Genomic DNA, 6473 nt, shown 5'->3' with positions numbered 1-6473 from the left:
GCAGGAGATAGAAGGATGGTCTTAAAACCTTTTCCTAGCTGCAGCTGTCACCCTTTTAATTGGTTACACGTGAGGCAGGGCGCGTAAATTCCAGATTACTGGCATGAACTCTTAGTGCTCTGAACCCAAACTAAATCGGAACAAATTTATTCATGGGCTGAATCTGAAGCAGAACCTAACTGAAGTAATGTACTAATTTGACTCCCCAATTTAATGATTTTACTTCTATTGTCCTGTACTGAGTGGAAATACAACAATGGCAGAAGTAAAATCTGCTGCTCCAATAAATAATCTGTGCAAATAGAGACAATTTATTCGAATGTCCTAATGGGCTACCTGAAAGCAGAAAAGAATGTTAAATAGTTGAAAAGTACTTCCCTGTATCAGACCTTCATTGCATGGTATTAGCTGTTAGAGGAAAAATCTTAATAAACCTGATATAATCATAATTCCCCGTGGAAGAGAATCTGGAGCAAGTGCCTGCAGAACTCCCCAAAGTTACTGAGAAGTTAGAGTACTGGTGGAGAAAGAGAATGAGGCAATTCTAGCTGCAATGAAGATCTTCCAGTTTTTCCAGAGAGAATCTGAGGAGTCTAAATTTCTTGGCAAAGCCGAAAAAAAATCCCCTGAAGAATACCTTTTCTTTACACAAAAGTAGAGCAGGGCTAAAAAGACTGGCCACTGTGTTGCTGAGTGATATTTTAAACCTGATCCATGCACATTTAAGAAGTTAATAGACTAATTAGAGATTTAATTATTTGTGAGCTGCGATCACCAACAAAACACTGAAATTCACCATTGTTGTGTAAAGAGCAGTGGAAAAGTGCCAGGCTAGGGAAAAAAGTGCCTGTGTCAGCAAACAAAGAAAGGAGCTGAAGTCACTCTGGCAAAGCATAGATAGTATGGGGGTAAGTAGTTGGCACAGACAATAAATTTAAGGTTATATTAAAAGAAAGAGGTGTCTAGCACAAGACGCATACTGTAACAACAGAAATTAACTTCTGTAGAAGCACTCTCTAAATTTGCAGTGGAGCTATCTAAAAGCAGCATTTATAAACAGTGAGAACAGACAAGTTCATGACGAAGCAGAAGTATTTCTCGTGCGATGCAAAAAAAAAAAAAGCTATTCTGAGGGGATTTGATGAAGTGTTATTCGGTGGGGATAAGAAGGTTGTGTCATATTCAAAGTATGAGATAAGTGTGAGCAGTTGGTAAATTATATGTTAATGCACAAATGCAAACAGAAAACGACTGACTTGACAACAGTCACTTATGATACCTAAACATCTGGAAGTCTCAGGTAAGGCTCTCCGTGTAGGAGTTCCTCCATTAGAATAGCTAATGGAAGCCAAGCTTTTAGGCAGACAATACCATGGCTAATCTTCCATTTCCATTTTTGACAAATACCTATTCAGGCAACTCCTCTTCAGAGTTGCGCTACCACTTATAATTATTCAGAACATTACATATCCTCATCCTGGAGGATTTCAAGAGACTGAGTAGCTTAATGGCAATGAGAAAGCTCTAGATCACAGCATTTACAGAGCCACAGCCTAAATTATCTTCTAGAGATAATAAAATATTAGATACTCCAATGTACATTTAGTCATAACTGTCTTATTTAATGCAAGCCATACATTGTCATCACTTTTTTATCTTGTAGAGAAGAAGGGAAACAACAATAAAGCGCTGAGAGAAACTACGTAAAAAATGTTTCTAAAATCCTCTCCAACCTAAGCTGTAGGGTAGATTCATCAATAATGCTGAGCATTGGCTGCGTTCACGAGACCAAATCTTCCTGGTGTTTTGGTATCACTGATATCACATCCAAATACAGCGTCAGCGTGTGCCACCTAGTTAGTACTCACATCAGCAATGTAGAAATAACTGTAGCAAGCATTTCTCTGTGGGAAATCTCCCTAGTTACACTCCTGGCAAAATTCCGTGAGGGAAAATCCGTTATTTTCTTTACTTAAAACTGTCACCCTCTGTCCCCTACATCCTAAATTTGGCCAAGTTTGAACATATCTTTCTTCCTCCTGAAAGGCGTGCACAGCTTCCTAGCTTTGTATTCGTACTAAAATCCTCAGAGCTGCTCTATTTGAAACTTGCAATTTAATCTGAATCATCTTTGAATTCGTGTTAAATCCGTTTACACCAGTTCCAGGAATACATGCACTGGAAAAACAGAGAGAGAGAGGCTGAGAATTCTCCCGTGCCAGAGGATTTGCAAACTGAGGCTGACAGCACTTCCCTTGCTTTGGGTGAATGGCAAAGGTGGCAGGGGAGGGCTTGCAAGAACAGCAAGAACTTTCCTTTCCCTGGACATTCAGACAACGAAGAAACGGTTTACTCGATGATCTGTCTTGATAAACGGATAAAATACTTGGGTCAAGCAGCTCCATGGGGAATGGAGTGGCAGCAGGTGGATCTCTTCTACGGGCAGAAATAGCATGTTGGAAGGGTTGGTGGCAACCGGGAACGTGTGTCTGCTCTCCTGCATTACTGCAGAATATAAAAAAAACCGACTGGAATGAGGAAAAGGTTGTCAGATGTGATTATTCCCAATGTTCTGTAAGCATATAGATATTAAAGTAAAATTACAGAAGAAGAGTCTGGTTGCTTAATGTTGATTTCCAGCTCTCCCCGCAGCTGGCACATCAGCAACGTGCAAAGAAGTAAGTTTGCAGTATGTCTCTCATGTTTTCACATGCATCTGTAAAGCCAGTAAATGTGCATTTTAAAGGGAGGCACCTAGCTCTCAGGTATCTCTCTTTAACATAGCATCTCTTATTTTTTTTTCACTGAGGTTTCTGACCTGTTATTCAGAAATACGTGCTGACCATGTTATTAAAGTAATTATTCTCCTAAAATGGGTTAAGACCATTCATTTGCCTGCATTCACATTTAATCTTTGTGTGTTGGAAGTAGGTTTGTGAGTCGAGTGACACTTCCCAGGCTCTGTCATCTTTCCCCAGAAATACACCTGTAACAAAGTCTTCCTAGTAGTGACCCTTGATGGAGCCGCATTGCCAATAATGTAAGTAAATGAGTCTCTATCTAAAGCTGGTAATTAACTTGTCTTTTTAAAATTCCCAAAATGTTTGTATAATTATTATTTCTAAAATTATGTTTTAGAAAATTTAAGACTTACACTTTCTAAACTCAGACGTAACGTAACTAATTTTTCACTTTTTTTTTTTTGCGGGGGGAGGGATATATTTGTACCACTTACATGAGCTGTTTGTTGATAAATGAGATGGCAGTGTTCTCTAGGCTGCCTGCATGAAGAATTTCCCGCTGTCAACAGCAGACACTTTATCAGACTGTCTCGTGAATAGAAGTCTCATAATTTAGTATCATAGTTCAATTGATGATCAAGATTTTGGATTACAGAAGATTGCTCAGGGTGCACTCACATGTAGCAGGATCAAGAGGCGGCTTGATGAGAAGCTACAGGATATGGTTTAGTAGCTGTGGCAGCAATGGTAGTGGGAAGACGGTTGCACTGGATGATCTTATAGGTCCCATCCAACCATGTGATTCTATGATTCTATGATCTCAAACGGGACAGAAGCACATACGGAGAGGCCTGGCGCCACCCAAGAGATTTCCTTTGGAAAGCAATGCTGGAAGGACGTTGTTTGGGGCCCAGAGCTGACAAGTTGCAAATATGTTCTGTCAACTCTCGCCCGAGTGAAACCCAGAGGATACTCTGAGAATGTGTCTTAGAGAGCTCCTGTAATGAGGTGTGCCAATACTTTGTTTTTTTAGAATCACAGAATAATGTAACAGTTAGGGTTGGAAGGGACCGTTAAAGCCCATCCAGTCCAACCCCCCTGCAAGGAGCAGGGACATCTCCAACCAGATCGGGTTGCTCAGAGCTTCATCCAACCTGGCCTTGAATGTTTCCAGGGATGGGGCATCCACCACCTCTCTGGGCAACCTGTGCCAGCGTTCCACCACGCTCAGTGTAAAAATTTTTTTCCTTATGTCCAGTCTGACTCTACCTCCCTCTATTTCAAAACCATTACCCCTTGTCCTTTCACAACAGGCCCTGATAAAGAGCTTCTCCCCATCTTTCCTGTAGGCCCCCTTTAGGCACTGGGAGGCGGCTATGACCTCTCCCCGGAGCCTCCTCTTCTCCAGGCTGAACAGCCCCAACTCTCTCAGCCTGTCCTCACAGGCGAGGTGCTCCAGCCCTCGGATCATCTTCGTGGCCTCCTCTGGACCCTCTCCGACAGGCCCACGTCCTTCTTATGCTGGGGGCTCCAGAACTGGACGCAGTGCTGCAGGTGGGGTCTCCTTTTACTGAATTCCTCTTCGAGGAACGTCTCGTGTGAGCAGACACAAGCGCAGCCCCGTGAAACCGCGGAGAGCGGCGCGGAGGAGAGGAGAGCGGCGCGGAGATCCGCCACCCCGGCCCGCCAACGCCGCCGCCCCTTCTGCGCCTGCGCCGCCCTCCCTCGGCGGGGCGGGCTACGAGCGCCCATTGCCGTCAGTTCCGCCGCGCCCCGCCCCTGCCCGCCCCGCGCGTCCGGCAGCAGGAGGAGGCGGGGCCGGTTCCTGTCCCGGCTGTGAGTGCCCCCCCCCCCCCCCCCCCCCCGCGTTACCCACCCGAGAGCCCGCGCCGGTCCTGAGGCGGCTGCTCCCGGCCCCGACTTCCCGAGAGACTCTGCCCCTCCCCGCTGCCCCCACAGCGGCTCCCCGGAGCCTCCTCTCTGCTCACGCTGCCCCTCAGCCCCTTTCCTTCCCGGCGTGCGAGGCGCGTGTGCCCGCCGCCGCGCCTCCTCGCCGCCTGTCTCTTGTTTCCTTCCTTTTCCCTTCCTAAACTTTGCCGCGCCCAGCGTGGGGATCTGCCCGGGGAGAGGGAAACGGGGGAAGCGGAGCGGCAGCGCCGCGGCGGAGCCGAGCCCCCTCGCCCTCCCTCCCTCCCTCCCGTGCCCGCCCGCTGCGGCGGGACGCGGCCTCCCGTCCCGGGGGGTGGCGGGGGCCGGGCGCCGCGCTGCTGCTGCCGACGTTGGGCAGCGGGGTGGGAGGACGGGAGAGGGGATTTAGAGGAGCTGCCGGTTAGGAGGAGCCCCTTGCCATCAAACTGTTTGTTTTTCTGCCAACGGGGCTCAATACTCTTTTGATTCGTTCTGTTTGGTAAAACCGAGAAGTGTGGGTCTGAAGCTGCGCAGCGTTGGTAGGTTGGTTGGTTTTGGTGGTTTGTACGTTCCAGGGGGTGCTTTGGAGCCGAAATCCACCCAGGGATCTTGTGTGGTCCGGGAAGTCTCAGTGGAGATGGGAGAGCTTAGCTATTGCGTGTCTTCAGGACACTGCTGCAGTACAGTAATCAGGTTTAGATAGCTCAGGGGACAAGGAATTATAAATATTTAAATATAAAAGTAGATAAACAAATACAAAAGCAGAAAACTGTATCCTGGTCTGTATCCAAAGGAGCGTAGCCAGCAGGTCGAGGGAGGTGATTCTGCCCCTCACTCTGGTGAGACCCCACCTGCAGCACTGCGTCCAGTTCTGGAGCCCCCAACATAAGAAGGACATGGACCAGTTGGAGAGGGTCCAGAGGAGGCCACAAAGATGATGAGAGGGCTGGAGCACCTCTCCTGTGAGGACAGGCTGAGAGAGTTGGGGCTGTTCAGCCTGGAGAAGAGGAGGGTCCGGGGAGACCTGATAGCGGCCTTCCAGTCCTAAAGGGGGCTGCAGGAAAGATGGGGAGAGGCTGTTCAGTAGGGCCTGTTGTGATGGGACGAGGGGTAATGGTTTTAAAATAGAGAGAGGTAGATTCAGACTTGATATAGGGAAAAAATACTGGCCCAGGTTGCCCAGAGAGGTGGTGGATGCCCCATCCCTGGAAACATTCAAAGCCAGGTTGGACGGGGCTCTGAGCAACCTGATCTGGTTGGGGATGTCCCTGCTCCTTGCAGGGGAGTTGGACTGGATGACCTTCAAAGGTCCCTTCCAACCCAAACCATTCCATGATTCTGTGATCTTTAAAGTCCCTTCCAATGCAGACCATTCTATGATTCTATGAAAACATTGCCTGCTCCTTCTGATTAACTTGCATATGTTTTCAGAAAACAATGACTTCACTTTTTTTTTTCAAAAATAAGTGTTCTGGACCTGATTTTTCTGTGCCTGGCCATGTGTCAGCACTGACAGCTGTGTAAAGTTTGGTTATTCTGATTTGGTGTCTACGTTCCGCGTCACATAATTTTCCATGTTTCCCCAGGGCGGGTTGTGGAGACAGACTGGAGGGCCTGACTCTCAAAGGATGTCTCTTCTGAGGTGGTCCTTTGGCAAGCATTTACGCTGTGGCTGTGGTAGAGAGAGACTCTCTGCTGCCTCATCTGTTAGGTTGGCTTGCATAGCTGCACAGTGAATGTGAAATTGATTCTGCTGGAAAACCTAATTTATAGATTTCTGGCTGTGGCCATACTGACACACGACTAAGAACACTCCTTGTGCAC

General features: G+C 47.4%; 1 protein-coding gene across 5 annotated transcripts in view; it reads left to right on the top strand.

Annotated features, from left to right (window-relative positions):
* The first annotated feature begins 4530 nt into the window (after window positions 1-4530).
* The window catches only part of TRAPPC9 (trafficking protein particle complex subunit 9), a 482809-nt gene continuing 480866 nt past the window's right edge, over window positions 4531-6473 (top strand). For all 5 annotated transcript variants that reach the window (XM_086741312.1, XM_086741311.1, XM_086741313.1 and 2 more), the window contains exon 1: window positions 4531-4577. The gene's annotated coding sequence lies outside the window, so the exon portion shown is untranslated. The remainder of the gene's footprint in view (window positions 4578-6473) is intronic.

Source organism: Chlamydotis macqueenii, chromosome 2 (assembly GCF_036417535.1).
Source record: "Chlamydotis macqueenii isolate bChlMac1 chromosome 2, bChlMac1.mat, whole genome shotgun sequence".
Classification (NCBI taxonomy): domain Eukaryota; kingdom Metazoa; phylum Chordata; class Aves; order Otidiformes; family Otididae; genus Chlamydotis; species Chlamydotis macqueenii.
This window is presented reverse-complemented; position numbering and strand designations above follow the sequence as displayed.